At 45.7% G+C, this 18,832-nt stretch overlaps 1 protein-coding gene across 2 annotated transcripts in view; it reads right to left on the reverse strand.

Moving 5' to 3' along the window:
• mapk8ip1b (mitogen-activated protein kinase 8 interacting protein 1b) overlaps window positions 1-18,832 on the reverse strand; it is a 186,428-nt gene that overhangs the window by 67,561 nt on the left and 100,035 nt on the right. The window lies entirely within an intron of this gene.

The following is an 18,832-nucleotide window of genomic DNA, read 5'->3' on the forward strand; positions in this document are numbered from 1 at the left end:
ATCTTTAGCTGCTTCATCAATGACCTTCCCTCCATCAAAGTTCAGCACCATTTACGACTCTTCAGATACTGATAATATCCAGGCTTCGGCTGATGAGTGCCAAGTGAAATGCATGCCGCATAAGTGCCAGGCAATAACCATCTCCAACAAGAGAGGGTCTAACCATCGTCCCTTGATATTCAATAGCATTCTATGATTCTGTGGTTACCATCGCTGAATCCCCCACTATTAACATACTGTCTGTTAGCATTGACCAGAAATTGAACAGGACTAGCCATATAAATACTGTGGCTATAAGAACAGGTGAAATGCTTGGAATCTTGAGGCAAATAACTTGCCTCCTGACTCCCCAAAGCCTGTCCACTATCTACAAAGCGCAAGTCAGGATTGTAATGGAATACTCCCCACTTGCCTGGATGGGTGCAGCTCCAGCAACACTCAAGAAGCTTGACACCATCCAGAACAAAGCAGCCTGCATGATTGGCACCCCTTCCACAAGGGGTGCCAATCCTTCCACCAGGTATGAACAGTGTACCATCTACAAGATGTACTGCAGGAACTCACCAAGGTTCTTTAGACAGTACCTTCCAAACCCACAACCACTACCATCAAGAAGGTCAAGGGCAGCAGATACCTGAGAACACCACCACCTGGAGATTCCCCTCCAAGTTGCACACCATCCTGATTTGGAAATATATTACCGTTCCTTCATTGTTACTTGGTGAAAATTCCCTCTTTAACAGCACCTACACTTCAGGGATTGCGACAATTCAAGAAGGCAGCACGGTGGAACAGTGGTTAGCACTACTGCCTCACAGCTCCAGGGACCCGGGTTCGATTCCTGGCTTGGGTCACTGTCTGTGTGGAGTTTGCACATTCTCCCTGTATCTGCGTGGGTTTCCTCCACGTGCTCCGGTTTTCTCCCGCACTCCAAAGATGTGCAGGTTAGGTTGATTGACAATGCTAAATAGCCCCTTAGTGTCCCGGGATGCGTAAATTAGAGGGGTTAGCAGGTTAAATATGAGGGGTTATGAGGTATTGTTGTCAGTGCAGACTTGATGGGCCGAATGGCCTCCTTCTGCACTGTAGGATCCTATGATTCTAAGACAACTCACCACCATCTTCTCAAGTGCAACTAGGAATGAGCAATAAAGGTTGGCCTAGCTAGCACCCTGTAAATTAAAAAAAACAAGGCCCTTCACAAGAATGTCTTCAAAAAAATTTTGACAATGATTCACGTGAGTGACAAAGAGGTCTTTGGACAAGGAACTGAAAACTTTGTTCAGGAACGTCATAAAGGAAGAAAGAGAAGTGCGTGAAAGGGCAGAGTTGGAACAATGCAGAGATATAAGAGGGTTGGAGAGCTGGAGGAGATTACAGAGATAGGAAGGGGCTAGGTCTTGGAGGAGGTTGAATTTTTCAAAATCGAGGCACTGCTAGATTTGGAGCCAATGTGAGCAGAGGCGTTGATGGGTGAATGGGACATGGGTATGAATTAAAATACACGCCAGCAAGAGATTCCTTCCAAATCTGAGGGCTGCCAACACTCAGATTTATTTGAGATGCGAGGCTGGTATAAACCCAACATAAGGTGAATCCTCTGGGGTAACGTCAAACGGTCTGAACAGACGTGAATTCTGAATTCTCGATCTATACCACAATGCGCTTTGTGCAGAACCGACAATGTTGCAGTACACACGTGGCTAGTTTCCTGCGCTTTCATTGCACAAGAGTCTTCATCATTCAGTTAGGATCCTCATAGAAGAAGTGTGGAGAGGGGGAGCGACAGAGGCTGTCCTGATGCCATTTAGATAGTGCACCCAGGCCTGCAATCCCATGTGGTATTAGTGGGGAGGGCAATCTCCTACCTACCCCGTCACTTGATTCACCGTGCTCCACACGGGTAATGAATAAAGTGCTGGACAATACAAGATCATGCATACTCAGCCATTCAACCCCCCCTCCCCCAGCACCCTTCCCCCGCAACAGGAATTACTCCGACTTCCACTCCCACCACCAAACTTGGACTACAGTTTGGAAGATTCTGCCCAAGGTTTAAAATATATTAGGTGTGACTCAGCGTGTGGTACATTCACCTCCAAGTTAGAGGATGTGTGTTCAAGTCCCAGTCCAGGATTGTGAGCACAAAATCCAGTCTGACTTTGGCACAGCGCTTAGCAATGCTGCTGGCGCCAGGGATCTAGGTTCAATTCCGGCCTCGGGTCACTGACTGTGCGGAGTTTGCACATTTTCCCCGTGTCTGCGTGGGATTTCTCCCACAGTCCAACAGTGCGCAGGTTAGGTTGATTGGCCATGCTAAATTGACCCAAGTGTCAGTGGGATTAGCAGGGTAAATATGTGGGGTTACGGGAATTGTGGTCAGTGCAGAGTCAGTGGGCCGAACGGCCTCCTTGGGCACTGTAGGGATTCTATGAATCTTTGACGTCAATGTCAAGTGCTGCACATCTGGAGGTGCTGTTGTTTGGATGAAAAATTAAACTGAAGGCCCCTGTCTGCCTTTTGAGGCGTGGGTACAATAATCCCATGCTACTATTCTAAGGAGATGTATCACAATGATAAAAGTGTGCTACAGAGGGATCAGGGCAACTTTGAACAGAATCACAAAAAGCTCGCATGCAGGGCACAGCAAGTAATAGGAAGGCAAATGGAAAGTCGGCCTTTACTGCAAGAGGGATGGAGTATGAAAACAGGGAATTCTTGTTACAGCTGTAAAGGTTATTACTGGGGCTACACCTGGAGAAATGTCTTTGTTTCCTTACTTAAGGAGGAGCTCAACAAGGCTCCTTAGACGACACCTTCCAAATCCATGACAGCTACCATCTAGAAAGACAAGGGCTGCAAATGCATGGGGACACCACCGCCTGCAAGTTCCTCTCCAGGTCACACATCATCCTGACATAGAACTATATCACCGTTCTTTCCCCGTCACTGGGGAGGCAGTATCTAGTGGTATTGTCACTGAACTAGTAATTCAGAAGCTCACAGCAGATGGTGAAATTTGTATTCAAAAAATAAATCTGGAATTAAAAAAGACTCGTTCAACTGATTCACTATTTTCCATTAGGGAAGGAAATCTGCCACCCTTACCTGTTCCCGCCTACACGTGACTCCAGAGCCACAGCAACATGGTTGACTCCTTCCAATAGGGGCAATTAGGGGTGGGCAATAAATGCTGGCCCAGCTAATGCAACCCATGTCCCATGAAAGAACAAAAAAAGTCTTGCAACTCCCCTCCTAATAGCACGGTGGGTGTACCACCACCAAATGGACGGCAGCAGTTTATCATCACTTTCTCAAGGGCAATTAGGCACAAGCAATAAATATTGTCCTTGCCAGGGCATCCAAATCCCATGGATGAATTAAAAAGAACCAGCATAGACTGCAGATCAAAGGCGGCTCATTATCGGCTAATTCCTGGAGATACAAGTTGTTATATGAGGAAGTTGGACCTGTTCAGCAGAATGAGATGCGATCTTATTCAAACTTGTAAGGTTCTAAGGGGGTTTGACAGAGTAGAAGCACAGATAATGTTTTCCTTGTGGGGGGATCTAGAACTTGGGGGTGGGGGGCACAGTTTCAAATAAGAGGTCTCCCATACAAGAGGGAGATGAGGAGAAATTTCCTCTCTCAGAGAGTTGTTAATCTTTTGGAATTCACCACCCCAATGAGCAGTGGGGGCTGGGTCACGGTGGAGGCTTTGAATATATTGACATCTAAGTTAGTCAAATTTTTGATCTGCAGGGGAGTCAAAGGTTACTGGGGTGGCACGGTGGCACAGTGGTTAGCACTGCTGCCTCACAGCACCAAGGACCCGGGTTCGATTCCCGGCTCGGGTCACTGCCTGTGTGAAGTTTGCATGTTCTCTCCATGTCTGTGTGGGTTTCCTCAGGGTGCTCCGGTTTCCTCCCACACTCCAAAGATCTGCAGGTTAGGTGGATTGGCCATGCTAAAATTGCCCTAGTGGTAAATGTGTGGGGTGATCGAGATAGGGCGGGGGATGGGCCTGGATGAGGTGCTCTGTCAGAGAGTTGGTGCAGACTTGTTGGGCCGAATGACCTCTTTCTGCACTGTAGGAATTAGTAGGAAAGTCGTGTTAAGACCACAATCAGATCAGTCATGACTTGAATGGTGAGCAGGTTCAAGAGGCAAAATGGCCAACTCCCACCTCTATTTCTTATGTTTTTAATTCTCTCTGCCGTCCTGGTCAATATTGAACTCTTACCCAACATTACTGAATAAAGATTATCTGGTCATTATCTTAAATCCAGTTGTTGGGAGCTTGCTGTGCACAAACTGGCACTGCTGGATCTTGTACCCCGATATTAACTGCCCTTTCAGATGCCCCTGGCCATACAATTTGGGATTCAACAAGTCCAAGTTGTCAGGGGTTTGGCACAGTACTGATATTTATAATTTTCTGTTACCAATATTGTTCAGGGAAGTGTGGGAGGGCAGTTGAAATGTTAAGCTGCTGAGGTAGATATTTGTATAGGCTGGCCTACCCCTTTAAAGCTTCTATTTTAACCATCCCTTCAGTGGCTGGTCTCAATAGGAAAACAGAGGTTGGAACATGGGAGCATTTAGCCCCTTGACCTGCTCCACCATTCATTGAGATTATGGCTGATCTGTAGCTTAATTCCATATCATGCCTGGACCATATCCCTGAATACATTTGGTTAACAAATATCTATGAATCTCAATTTTACTATTAACAACTGATCTAACATTAATTGCCATTTGCAGAGAGGTGTTCCAAACTTATACCTCTCTTTGCGTGAGGAAGTATTTCCGAATTTCCTTAAGGGCCTGGCTCTAACTTTTTGCCAGTGCTGTCCAGTCCTAGATTCTCCAACAGAAACAAGTGCTCCTTATCCACTCTATCTGTTCCCCTTAATATCACAGAATTGTTATGCTGCAGGAAAAGGGAGGCTATTTGGCCCATTGTGTCTGCACTGGCTCTCTGAATGAGTAACTTGTAATGAGGCCATTGAGGTTGACCTCTTGGAATATGAACCCCCTGATTGAGCTCATTATTGCTTGTCCAGGGAGCCTTTTCTATATATATATAAAACTGGGAGTGTCAGGTCTCAGAACTTGTAACACCTTATGAACTATAATCAAAAGGAATCTGGTGAAGGGATACTGGCCTCTGCTGACTGACATCAGTGGCGACGAGGAAAAAAGGAATGACCTTAAGGAACTTGCTCGTTGACAGCCATGACGCACTGGGGATAAGCCATTGTCAGGCATCATGCCTCTGTTTGGGAAACTGGTCTCTTTGACCCTGCTGTGGAGGATTGGCCCAATATGTAGAATGAATACTTATTTTTAGGGCTAATGACATAGTGATAGATGAAAAGTAATGGGTTATTCGTCTGACCACATGTGGACCATCAGCATTTGTTGTTATGGGCAGTTTAATTTTCCTGGAGGCCCCCGATACCACCACCTTCTCAAGGGCAATTAGGGCAATAAATACTGGCCGAGCCAACAATGCCCACATCCTGTGAAAGGATGAAAGGGCCAGCATTCTATTAGCCTTTTTGATGATTTGCTATACCCATTCATGATATTTTACTGATGTGTGTACCTGGACTCCCAAGTCTCTCTTGATGGACACTGTTTCTTGCATTTAACCATTTAGAAAGTGCCCTGTTCTTTCCTCCTTCAGTGGAGGGGCACACTGTGGATGACCTCGCATTTGTCTACATTGAAATCCATTTACCACAGTTTTGCCTATTCCCTCAATCTATCTTTACCTCTTCATAATGCTACGCTTCCACCTATTCTGTTTAGAATGCGACCTATTTTTCTGCGATTTTGAGTAAGTAATTTTCTAACCCATCAACTAATAGCTGAGGCTCCAACACAGATCCTTGCGAGACACCGCCAGTCACAACCTGTCAGTCAGATACCTGCCCATGATCCTGACCTCCTTCCACTCAGCAAACCAGTTTAATAAGTTTAAGTTTAAAGTTTATTTATTAGTGTCACAAGTAGGCTTATATTCACACTGCAATGAATTTATTGTGAAAATCCCCTAGTCGCCACATTCCAGCGCCTGTTTGGATACACTGAGGGAGAATTTAGCATGGCCAATGCATCCAACCAGCATGTCTTTCAGACTGTGGGAGGAAACCGGAGCCCCAGAGGAAACCCACGTAGATATGGGGAGAACGTGCAGATGTTGCACAGTGACCCAAGCCGGGAAATGAACTCGGGCCAGTGCTAACCACTGTGCCACAGTGCCGAATTGAAGTTCCCTTCGATTCAGTGAAAGGCTAAAGACACTGACCAGGCTAAAGACAAAGGTTCGACTGAAGTCAGACCCCCTGAGCCAGGCTAACAGCACTGACCAGGATAAAGGCACTGATCATGCAGCAATTTCAAGATCAGAAAAACTCACTTATAATGTAATTCATGACAGCAATCAGGAGAAAGAGCCCTGAGGAACCTTGAGACTTTCTGGCCCCACTCGGCCTTTGTGTTAGATTGATGCTGACGTCTCACCTGACTCAAGCAGCTGGTTCAGCTATTTTCAGAACTAGCTTGGACTGCAGATTTCAAACTGAATTCTGAAACATGTCCAAGGCAGAAGCAAAAAAATAAATAAAACATTTTAGAGAAGTACAGTGATTTTTTATTATTGTGGAAGACTACCAGCAGAATCACAATGGGCTGAGTGGACCTTTTCTGTGCTGTACGATTCTGAAGCCTGTATTTAAACCACAGGCCCACATTTCTAATTGCAGCCTGTGATTCTGAGATGTGAGGGTGGGAGATTTGACTGGAAAAAAGTGTGAAATTGATTGACAAGTTATTAAGGCCCCTTTACTGTTGGTCTTTTATGCAGAATCTCATGAGCAGATCCTACCACTTAGAATCTTAGGATCCCAACAGTGCAGAGGGAGGCCATTCGGCCCACCAAGTCTGCACTGGCTCTCCGGAGGAGCATCCTACCCAGGTCCTGCCCTGCCCTATTCTCATAACCCCACGCATTTATCATGGCTAATCCACCTAAGCTGCACATCTTTTGGAGTGTGGAAGGAAACCGGAGCAGCCGGAAGAAACCCACGCAGACACAGGGAGAACGTGCAAACTCCACACAGACAGTGACCCAAGCTGGGAATTGAACCCGGGTCCCTGGTGCTGTGAGGCAGCAGTGCTAACCACTGTGCCACCATGTCACCTATGTGCTGTTATGCTTATGCTGTTAATTCAGGGAATAGAAAAGGTGTTTCCACTTATGAAATATACTAATAAATGGGGAATTCAGGACTCAGTGGAACTCACTAGCACATTGAGTGGTTTAGACAAAGAGCATAGATGCATCCGAGGGAAGCTGGACAAACATGAGGGAGCAAGTAATACAAACATAGAAAATAAGTAGAGTAGGCCATTTGGCCCATTGAGCTTGCTCTGCCATTCAAAGTGATCATGGCTAAACCTCTATCTCAACGCCATACTCACCAGGAATTAGGTAGCTGGCAGACTTATAGAATCATATTCCAATGTGATTTGGTTTTGATTTGATTTTGATTTGATTTATTGTCACATGTATTGGTGAAAAGTATTGTTTCTTGCACACTATACAGACAAAGCATACCGTTCATGGAGAAGGAAGGGAGAGAGTGCAGAATGCAGTATTGCAATCATAGCTAGGGTGTAGAGAAAGATCAACTTAGCTCCATTCGATAGAAACTAAGTTCAATGGCATGATTCGCCGACTGCTTTGCAGACTCATAAACTCAGGAATCCAACTTTCTGGGGAATTGCTATGGAATAGCTATGCGGCAAAGCAGGTTATCTGACAGTCCTGGATTTATTCCGTCTGACGCACACTGCATTCTGTATCTGTTACTGGTTTATGATGGAAAAAAACTGCGACACTTCATCCAGCAGTGATAACAGCTCTCCCAAGACACCTTTGCAGCCTGTCTCTCTGCAGGTTCTAATCCAACTGACTCTTCTTCCACTTCCTGACACAATTAGCAATTGGGCGAAAGACAGAACAAATCTAGAGATAGGTGAGTGAGAGCCCTTCTGAAAATAGCTCCTTAGGTCCCCAGCTGCAGGCTGATTCAAGAGCCTCCAGAGAATTAGCTTAAAATAACCCAAAGAGAGTGCAAGGGGGCGGCACAGTGGCACAATGGTTAGCACTGCTGCCTCACAGCGCAAGGGACCGCAAGGGTTCAATTCCGGCCCCGTGTCATTTTCTGTATGGAGTTTGCACATTCTCCCCGTGTCTGCGTGGGCTTTCTCCGGGTGCTCCAGTTTCCTCCCACACTCCAAAGATGTGCAGGTTAGGTAGATTGGCCATGATAAATTGACCCTTGGTGTCAGGGAGATTAGCAGGGTAAATACATGGGGCTATGGGGATAGGGCCTGGGTGGGATTGTTGTCGGTGCAGACTCTATGGGCCGAATGGCCTCCTTCTGCATTGTAGGGATTCTATGAATCTGCAACACATCCCAATTGGTGATAAAAAGAATGTATATTGTAAAATCTACGAAGCAACCCGAGTTGTCTTTACATTGTGAGAAGCCAATTCAATATATAAGTTCCTACATCACATGAAGCGCGAAGAGCAGTTTATCATTAATTTTTTCCATATTACTGAGGCATCTTTTAACATCCAATGACAATGCTGTTGCTAAGTAACAAGGGGGAACCTGATGCTGCGTAACTGCAAATGGATTTACAGCTCATTCTTTGCATCTCTTGTGCCCAGTTGAGTGCTTTGATGACATAAGCAGGTGGTTACTCAGCGAGGTGCTGGGAAATGCTTTGAGCGGTTTGTTTAACTATCTTTTCCAAAAATATGCCTCACTTCCTGCCAACCAAATATCGAGCCTTTCCCTAAGACATTGCTTCCAGGATGTGGATGCGAGAAAACATTATTGCATCCCCAGTCTGTGTTGTAATCAATTCACATTATATTTCACTGGACACAGCATTTCTGATCATGTATAAAAGTGCATTCACTTCTCAATTGGTAAGCCATAATAAATATTTAAAATCTGTGACAGTAATGGTTACAGAGAAGGTCAGTTCAATGAGAAAGGAATTTTAGTAAATTGTCTAGGCAACTTCAAGAACAATCATATAATTCCCTTTTCGTGGGTGATTTTATTTACCTCTTCTTCCTTAAGATTATAAGATCTAAGGCCATAGGATATAGAAGCAGAATTAGGCCATTCGGCCCATCGAGTCTGCTCCGCCACTCGACCATGGCTGATATGCTCCTCATCCCCATTTTCCTGCCATCTCCCCATAACCCTTCAACCCATTACCAATTAAAAATCTGTCTTACTTCTCCTTAAATTTACTCACTGTCCCAGCAAGCACCGCACTTTGGGGTAGCGAATTCCACAGATTCACAACCCTTTGGGAGAAGTAGTTTCTCAACTCGGTTTTAAATTTGCTACCATTTATCCTAAGACTATGACCTCTCGTCCTAGAATGCCCCACAAGAGGAAGCATCCGCTCCTTGTCTACTTTATCCATACCTTTTATATCTTGTATACCTCAATTTGATCTCCCCTCATTCCTCTAAATTCCAAAGAATATAGGCCTAAACTGTTCAATCTCTCTTCATACGACAAACCCCTCATCTCTGGTATCAGTGGTCTAAATGGTTAAAAGAATGGTTTAAAGACGCTCCTTTAAAGTTACCCCTTTAACCAAGCTTTTGGTCACACCTACTTTAGCTTGGTTTTTTTAGCTCTCAGGATATGGGCATCACCAACAAGTCAGCAATGGGTACTCACGAGCTGCTCATCCCAAGATAGTGGTGGGTCTTCTAGTTGAAACTATAGCACTATACTCACTATCAGCCACATCAGATGACAATTAAGATTCAGCCATGCTGATGTCGGGTTGGAGCCACACACAGTCTCAGGCCGGGTAAGAAGAGCAGGTTTCCTTCCCTAAAGGGATATGATTGAACCAGTTGTGTTTTTTTTTGACAATCCAACAGTTCTTTTACTGAGACCAGTTTTTAACTTCTTCCTCCTGTGGGTTGCTCAGGGAGGGGGTAATTCTCACAAACTTCTGTAAATGTGGCCATGAATGTCAGATTTTCAGTTCGGTGGGGGAGCAGACATTTTTGTTTTATTCATTCGTGGGACATGGGCGTCGCTGGCTGGCCAGCATTTATCACCCATTCTTAGTTGCCCTTGGAGGGCAGTTGAGAGTCAACCACATTGCTGTGGCTCTGGAGTCACATGTAGGCCAGATCAGGTAAGGACGGTAGATTTCCTTCCCTGAAGGACATCAGTGAACCAGATGGGTTTTTCCGACAATCGACAATAGTTTCAAGGTCATCAGAAGAATCTTATTCCAGATTTATTTGATTGAATTCAAATTCCACCATCTGCTGTGGCGGGATTTGAACCCAGGTCCCCAGAACATTAGCTGGGTTTCTGGATTAATAGACTTGTGATAATACCACCAGACCATCACCTCCCCTTGTAATGGTACAGCCAACAATGGTGGAGAAAATCTCAATGATTGAGCTCACAATCTGTCTCCTCTCTATATTTGCAGTGGATTCTCCCTGCACGCATACTAACACCCTCTCCAAACTGCGTCTGGAATGGGTAGCAGCAGAAGTGTGCATGAGCACTGGGAGTGTGATTTTGGAGACAAAACACTGCTAATAACGCAAATAAAAAATTATTTCAGAGCTGAAATTCACAATCCTCATGTTGTGAGGTGCTAAATTTCTTAACAGTTATAAACCTGTAATAGCCTCAGAGGCGGAAGTCTCCTCACCAAAATTCCTTTATTTACAACATCTAACAATACCATACAGAGCGCTCTCAGTTATCAGTCTACATCCGGAGTGCCAGAGGAACTGACACTCCCGGTTAACTACAAGGCAAAGAATCCCTGATTGGCCCATCAATTGGCTCCTTAATCAGGGAGTTCATACTCCAATAGGCCAATCTCAATGGCCCGATTGAAAACCACCTTCAAGCTCAATGTATCAGGCCTTTGAGTTTTGCTCCTGATAGGCCCAAGTTACTTCACTCACTCGCCAGAGCGCCAGTTAAAAATTATATTGTTTTTCTAGTCGTTTGGCAGGACGGAACTTGAATATTGCTGGCAATAACAGGTCGGCTGGAATTTTCTGGCCGTTTGCGACCCGCCGCCGCTGCCAGCGAGGATGGAGAATTTGGTGCTCAGCCAAATCTGCGTTCACTGCAGCGGGACCAGAGAATCCCAATGCCATGAATGGCTGGAAAATTCTGGCTGTCTTGTCCGGAAGTGTTCTAATTGAGCATAAGACAAAACACTTCAACATGTCTCTTTTATCTCCAATATATTATATAAATCCAAAATTGTGTATAGGCCTGTACACATGCTGTTGTTTCACACACATGCCAGCACCTAGAGCCATAGACAAGTTACAGCACAGAAGGAGGCCATTTGTCCCTTCTTGTCCATGCCAGCTCGAGGACACCCAGATGCCCTTTCTAATCCGCCATCCGGCCCATAGCCATGTAGCCAACAGCACTTAAGATGCCGATCCAAGTACTTTTTAAAAGACTTTAAGGTCTCTGCCTCCGCCACCAACTCTGGCAGTGAATCCCAGACACCCGCCACCTTCTGCGTAAAAAAGTTCTTCCCCCTGTCCCCTCTACACCTACTGCTACTTATCTTGAACCTGTGTGTCACGTGCCACTTGAATTTATCAAGTCTCCTGCCAGCGTAGAGAGAGCCACACAAATTCAGGTCAAGACCTTTGTTATGCCATTGAGTACGAAAAAAATCAGGAAAGATTTTCTCTGATCATTAAACCCGCCCTTTAATAATTTCTTCAGAATAAAGCAGTTGGGTGATGTGTTTATAATGGCACTCGCGTGTTTCACAGGGAGAGAAACCTCTGCCTGCTGAGGGGGTCCTTGTGTTGTACCTTGTTGTTTTATTAGGATGCTCCTGGGACTTCTACTAGGATGCTCCTGGGACTTGATGGTTTGAGTTATAAGGACAGGTTGGAAAGACTGGGACTATTTTCTCTGGAGCGTAGGAGGCTTAGGGGTGATTTTATAGACGTCTATAAAATAATGAGGGGCATAGATCAGCTAGTTAGTCAATATCTCTTCCCAAAGGTAGGGAAGTCTAAAACTAGAGGGCATAGGTTTAAGGTAAGAGGGGAGAGATACAAAAGTGTCCAGAGGGGCAATTTTTTCACACAGAGGGTGGTGAGTGTCTGGAACAAGCTGCCAGGAGCAGTAATAGAGGCGGGTACAATTTTGTCTTTTAAAAAGCGTTTGGACAGTTACATGGGTAAGATGTGTATAGAGGAATATGGGTCAAATGCGGGCAATTGGGACTAGCTTAGGGGTTAAAAAAAGGGGCGGCATGGACAAGTTGGGCCGAAGAGCCTGTTTCCATGCTGTAAACCTTTATGACTCTATGGTATTATTTTTAAACCATAGGAAGAATTAATTATAAACCAGTATAGGATTAATTATAAGGCAGACTAATTATCTTAAGTGTCTTCCAACTTGCTGAGCAATTGCTTATTTGCTGCCTATTTGTTTTGAGTCTTTTTTAAGTACAGCCACTTCAATGGAATAATTTCAGTGGAGAAACATAAGCTGTTTTTAAGCACTCATGGCTGACTCCTTGGTGTAACAAAGTCAGGATAGAAGGAGCGAGAGAGAGATAGTTAAGTTGGGTTGTGAATGGTGAAACACTGCATCAGAGCTGGCCAGATTGATACAGGGAAATTAAAATCTCTAATCCCTCATTACCATGCGAAAAGACTCGGCTGATCGCCGTCAAGAGCGGTATACACATTACGATTGACCTTGGATGGCCCTGAGACTTGAGGACTGAAAATAAAGATCAGCTCCAAGTGCCTCTCCTGCATGGCGGTACGGTGGCACAGTGGGGTGGCATGGTGGCATGGTGGTTAGCACTGCTGCCTCAGAGCCCAGGAACCTGGGTTCGATTCCCTGCATGGGTCACTGTCTGTGTGGATTTTGCACATTCTCCCCATGTCTGCGTGGGTTTCCTCCGGGTGCTCCAGTTTCCTCGCACAGTCCAAAAGATGTGCTGGTCAGGTGCATTGGCCATGCCAAATTCTCCCTCAATGTAACCGAACAGGCGCCGGAGTGTGGCGACTAAGGGATTTTCACAGTAACTTCATTGCAATGTTAATGTAAGACTACTTGTGACACTAATAAATAAACTTTAAACTTACTAGATTCCCATGCTGGGTCAGGCTTGACTGGATGGGCTGCTGCTTCCCCGTGTGGCCTGACTACTTGTGAAGTGTGGACACAGGGCTGAGGTCACCCGGCTAAAGTGGCAAGGAGCAGATGGCATTGTGAGCCACTCAGTCGCCGCTTCCAGGAGAGGAACAGACAAATAAAAAAACAAGCGTTCCAGCTGTCGGCCGTGATTATTTGGTTCAGTCGAAGCAAATGCTAATTTCAGAGGCTCAGACGTTGCCAATTAGGGCTCGGCCAGGGGGCAAAGGACAGCTCGAGAAAGGGAGCCAGGAGATTTCTTCCAGCCATAGCCTCTCAGCAGGTCAAGAGATGATTGAATTTGACTACTTAATGAGCCATACATGCGGGGTTTAAAAATAGCAGGACAGCAGGATCATCCTAAAATCAGATCACCGGATTGTGGAGAAGGCTATTCCAGCTCATCGCGCCTTGGCCAGCTCTTAGAGCTCACCAATTAGTCCCAGTCCCCTGCCTTTCTCCTAAACCCTGCGGTTCCTTTCCTTTGAGCATTTATTCTATTTCAGTTTGAAAGTTATTATTCAATCTGCCTTTTCAGCCAAAACATTGGCGACATGGTGGTACAGTGGTTAACGCTGCTGCCTCACAGCGCCAGGGATCCAGGTTTGATTCCCGACTTGAGTCACTGTCTGTATGGAATTTGCACGTTCTCCCCGTGTCTGCATGAGTTTTCTTCGGGTGCTCCGGTTTCCTCCCACAGTCCAAAGAAGGGCAGGTTAGATGGATTGGCCATTCTAAATAGGCCCTTAGTGTCCAAAGATGTGTAGGTTAGATAGATTTGCCATGCGTGGGGTAATGGGGATAATGCAGCAGGGGGGGGGGGGGGTGGGTGTGTGTTGGAGGCGGGGGGGGTGTTGGTCCTAGGTCAGATACTCTGTTGGAGACTCGGAGCAGACTCGATTGGCTGAATGGCCTCATTCTGCACTGTTGGGATTCTATGATTCACTCAAAGCAATTTGCTGCATTGAAATGATTAGCCTCATTCCCTGTGAGTCGCCAGGGTCTAAACATTGATATATCTCGCTATCACATTTTTAATACCACCCTTAAAACTGCTCCTTGACCAAGCTTTGGACGCTAATCCAAATATCTCCTTATCAATGTTAATTGTTAACTTTTTCTATGAAGACCCAAATAGCCTATTCCTGCTATTAAGTCCCATGAAGCCGCGGGACATTTGACTACATTAAAAGGTGCTATATAAATGTAACTTGTTGTTCTTGATAGTGTTACCCTAATCAGTTTTTTTTTAAAAGTTTATTTATTAGTCACATTAACACTGCAATTAAATTACTGTGAAATTCCCCAAGTCGCCATAGTCCGGCACCTGTTCAGGTCAATGCACCTAACCAGCACGTCTTTCAGAATGTGGGAGGAAACCGGAGCACCCGGAGGAAACTCATGCAGACACGGAGAGAACGTGCAAACTCCACACAGACTGTGGCCCAAGCCGGGAATCGAACGCGGGTCCCTGGCGCTGTGAAGCAGCAGTGCTATTGTGCCGTCCTAGTCTAATGAAAGTTGACAAGGTGCTTTATTAAACTAGGAAGAGTGCAGAAAAGATTTACTAGGATGCTACTGGGACTTGATGGTTTGAGTTATAAGGAGAGGCTGGATAGACTGGAACTTTTTTCTCTGGAGCAGAGACTGAGGAGTGATCTTTTCGAGGTCAATAAAATAATGAGGGGCATAGATCAACTAGTTAGTCAATATCTTTTCCCAAAGGTAGGGGAGTCTAAAACTAGAGGGCATAGGTTTAAGGTGAGAGAGAAGAGAAACAAAAGTGTCCAGAGGGGTAATTCTTTCACACAGAGGGTGGTGAGTGAATGGAACAAGCTGCCAGAGGTAGTAGTAGAGGCGAGTACAATTTTGTCTTTTAAAAAGCGTTTAGACAGTTACATGGGTAAGATGTGTATAGAGGAATATGGGCCAAATGAGGGCAATTGGGACTAGCTTAGGGGTTTAAAAAAAGGCGGCATGGACAAGTTGGGCCAAAGGGCCTGTTTCCATGCTGTAAACCTCGATGGCACTATGCATGTAAGAAGCCAACTGCATCATTGCCCTCCTTCAGGGAAGGTAACAGGGCAGCGCCAGGGACCTGGGTTCAATTCTGGCCTCGGATGACTGTCTATGTGGAGTTTGCACATTCTCCCCGTGTCTGCGTGGGATTCCTCCGGGTGCTCTGGTTTCTCCCGCAATCCAGAGATGTGCGGGTTAGGTGGATTGGCCATGCTCCATTGCCCCTTAGTGTCAGTGGGACTAGTCAGGTAAACACATGGGGTTATGGGGATAGGACCTGGATGGGATTGTTGTCAATGCAGGCTCGATGGGCCGAATTGGCTCCTCCTGCACTGTTGGATTCTATGATTCTACTTGCCCGCTCTTCCTGGTCGACCCTACTCGTGACTCTAGGTGGTGGTTGATTCAATATCCTCAAGCAATTAAGGATCAGTAAATACTTATTCACAAGCATCACGCACATCCCAAAACAGATATAAGAAAGGATTGCAAGATGGGAAAGTAACAAAAATGAGTAATAAAACCAAATGATTCGCCACTCTAAGACAAATCAAACCATAACTGAGCCACCGCTCCAATGAACAATTTGTCGCATAAAGACACTGACGTAATCCAAACCCACAAACCAGGACAGGGCGGGGAAGGTGTCAAAATAACAGAAGTCATTTAACCCCATCGATCCCACTTCCTTCCTGTTGTGCCCCGTGTTAATCTTTGAACAACCCATATGATGTTCCAGAAACCCACTTGGTGAAGGATGAAACAGGAGTGTTATATTTGCCCCTTAGTGTCTCAAGATGCGTAGATTGGGGGGGGGGGAATTAATGGGGTAAACATGTGAGGTTATGGGGATAGAGTCTGGGTGGAATACTCCATTGGAGAGTCGGTGCAGACTTGATGGGCCGAATGGCCTGCTTCTGCACATTAGGGTTTCTATGATTCTGTAATTCCAGTTTTCTCGCACAATCCAAAAGACGTGCTGGTTAGTACATTGGCCGTGTTTAATTCTCCCTCAGTGTACCCGAACAGGTGCCGGAGTGTGGCAACAACTAGGGGATTTTCACAGTTACTTCATTGCAATGTTAATATCAGCCTAATTGTGACAATTATAAATAAACTTTAAACAACGTATCATTTCCAGGGGTGATGATGCACCTCAGTCCCTGTGGAATCCACCAGTCACGGAAGGCCTGAAGCATGCGCTCCCTCTCCAGGGCCACAGGGCCACAAACATAACCGTGGCAAAGGGACAGAGAGTCAGGTTGGACAATCCCCAGAGACCGCCTGTTCCCTAGACCTGTTAATGGTCACCTTGGTCAGGCCCTGGGGCAGGCTTTCCAGGTGATCCTCCTCTCTCCCTACTCCCCTCTGCATGGGTGAAAATGGACAAGCCAAACACAATTTCCGAGACGATGGATTTTTATGGTAAATTGAAGAAACATCTCCATCACTTTCCCTTTCCTTGAAGATTTCATAGGGAGTGAAAACTCTGAGACAAAAAACAGTCCCCGGACAGAGACTGGAACCATCCACCCTCTGATTAAAAGTCTGATGCTCTACCAACTTTTTATACTCTTTGAAGAAAACAATAATAAATAAATTAAGCAAAAATTACAGGTGGTGACAGCCCTGGTGGGGCACTGTAACTAAAACATCTCAAAAGGAAACTTAATAAATGAAATGAAAATGTCATTCCCGGGGGGTGAACATCTTTTTATATGTGCTTAAGTGGATTATTGTCCTCCACCTCCATATAATTGAACACAACTAATACATAATTAGTACATATGAGCAGAGAAGAAAGAAGCAGAGGCCGGGTTTTAAATATGGAGATCCGGTCGCTTGACGTCACCTGGGACCAATCTGCAATTCCGAGTTAAGGCATGAGTCAGGGAAGGGGGTGAAGTAGGAGAGGGGATGTGGGAAGAGGGGAGGCAGGTAGGGACAGAGGGAGCAAGGGTCGAAGGGGAAGCAGAGGGAAGCAGCTTTGATTTTTTATTCACTGATGGGACATGGGCCTCACTGGCTGGGCCAGCATTTATTGTTTTAACAACACCAGGTTAAAGTCCAACAGGTTTATTTGGTAGCAAATACCATTAGCTTTCGGAGCGCTGCTCCTTCGTCAGTCATTTCCACTCCATCTGACGAAGGAGCAGCGCTCCGAAAGCTAATGGTATTTGCTACCAAATAAACCTGTTGGTCTTTAACCTGGTGTTGTTAAAACTCTTACTGTGTTCACCCCAGTCCAACGTCGGCATCTCCACATCAGCATTTATTGCCCATCCCTAATTGCCCTTGAACTGAATGGCTTGCTAGGCCATTTCAGAGGGCAGTTGAGAGTCAGCCACATTGCTGTGGCTCTGGAGTCACATGTAGGCCAGACCAGGTAAGGATGGCAGATTTCCTTCCCTAAAAGGGCATTAGTGAACCAGATGGGTTTTTCCAACAATCAACAATGGTTTCACAATCATCAGTAGATTCTTAATTCCAGATATTTTTTATTTAATTCAGATTCTACCAGCTGCCGTGGCAGGATTCGAACCCGGGTCCCCAGAACATTGGCTGAGTTTCTGGATTAATAGCCTGGCGATAATACCACTAGGCCATCGCCTTCCCCATTCAGCTGGCAAAACCTGTCTGGAGCCAAATCTAAGGCCAGAAGAGGTCCAAATGGTAAGTTTAAAATGTATTTGCCTGTGGGTCAGGAGAGGGAGGAATGCACCAGGTTACATCAGGAAGTCTTGGGCTTGTAACAGGGCTAAACTGCACCTCCTCATCACTCCTTGCAGTTCCAAGGGGAGCTGACAAATCTGCCTCCCGCCACACAACCCCATCCCTCAATTACAACTGGATACCCACCATCCCCTCCTCCTCTGACTGTTAACAGATACCTCCACCATGAACACAACCATCCCCCCAGCTCTCCCCTCTCCACTCCTCTTCAGTCATGTGCTGGTTAGGTGCTAAATTCTCCCTCAGTGTACCTGAACAGGCGCCAGAGTGTGGCGACTGGGGGATTTTCACAGCAACTTCATTACAGCATTCATGTAAGCCTACTTGTGACATTAATAAATAAAAACTTTGCTGACTCCCACCTGAGAACCGGGTTGATTGACAACCTGGTTGTTTTTGGGGGGTCTGTGTGTGACAGGGGGTGCGATTTGGGGAGTGCGGTGGAGGCGGTGAAGAGATAGCAATAAGTACTAGGAGCAGGAGTAGGCCATCTGGCCCCTCGAGCCTGCTCCGCCATTCAATAAGATCAAGGCTGATCTTTTTGTGGACTCAGCTCCACTTACCCGCCCGCTCACCATAACCCTTAATTCCTTTACTGTTCAAAAATTTATCTATCCTTGCCTTAAAAACATTCAATGAGGTAGCCTCAACTGCTTCATTGGGCAGGGAATTCCACAGATTCACAACCCTTTGTGTGAAGAAGTTCCTCCTCAACTCAAGGAACAGGAACTAAAACAGGAATTAACATCAGGAGGCAATGGCCAGAAATCCTCAGGGTCAGACCCTGGCGGTTA

Source organism: Mustelus asterias, unplaced genomic scaffold, assembly GCF_964213995.1.
Source record: "Mustelus asterias unplaced genomic scaffold, sMusAst1.hap1.1 HAP1_SCAFFOLD_312, whole genome shotgun sequence".
Classification (NCBI taxonomy): Eukaryota; Metazoa; Chordata; class Chondrichthyes; order Carcharhiniformes; family Triakidae; genus Mustelus; species Mustelus asterias.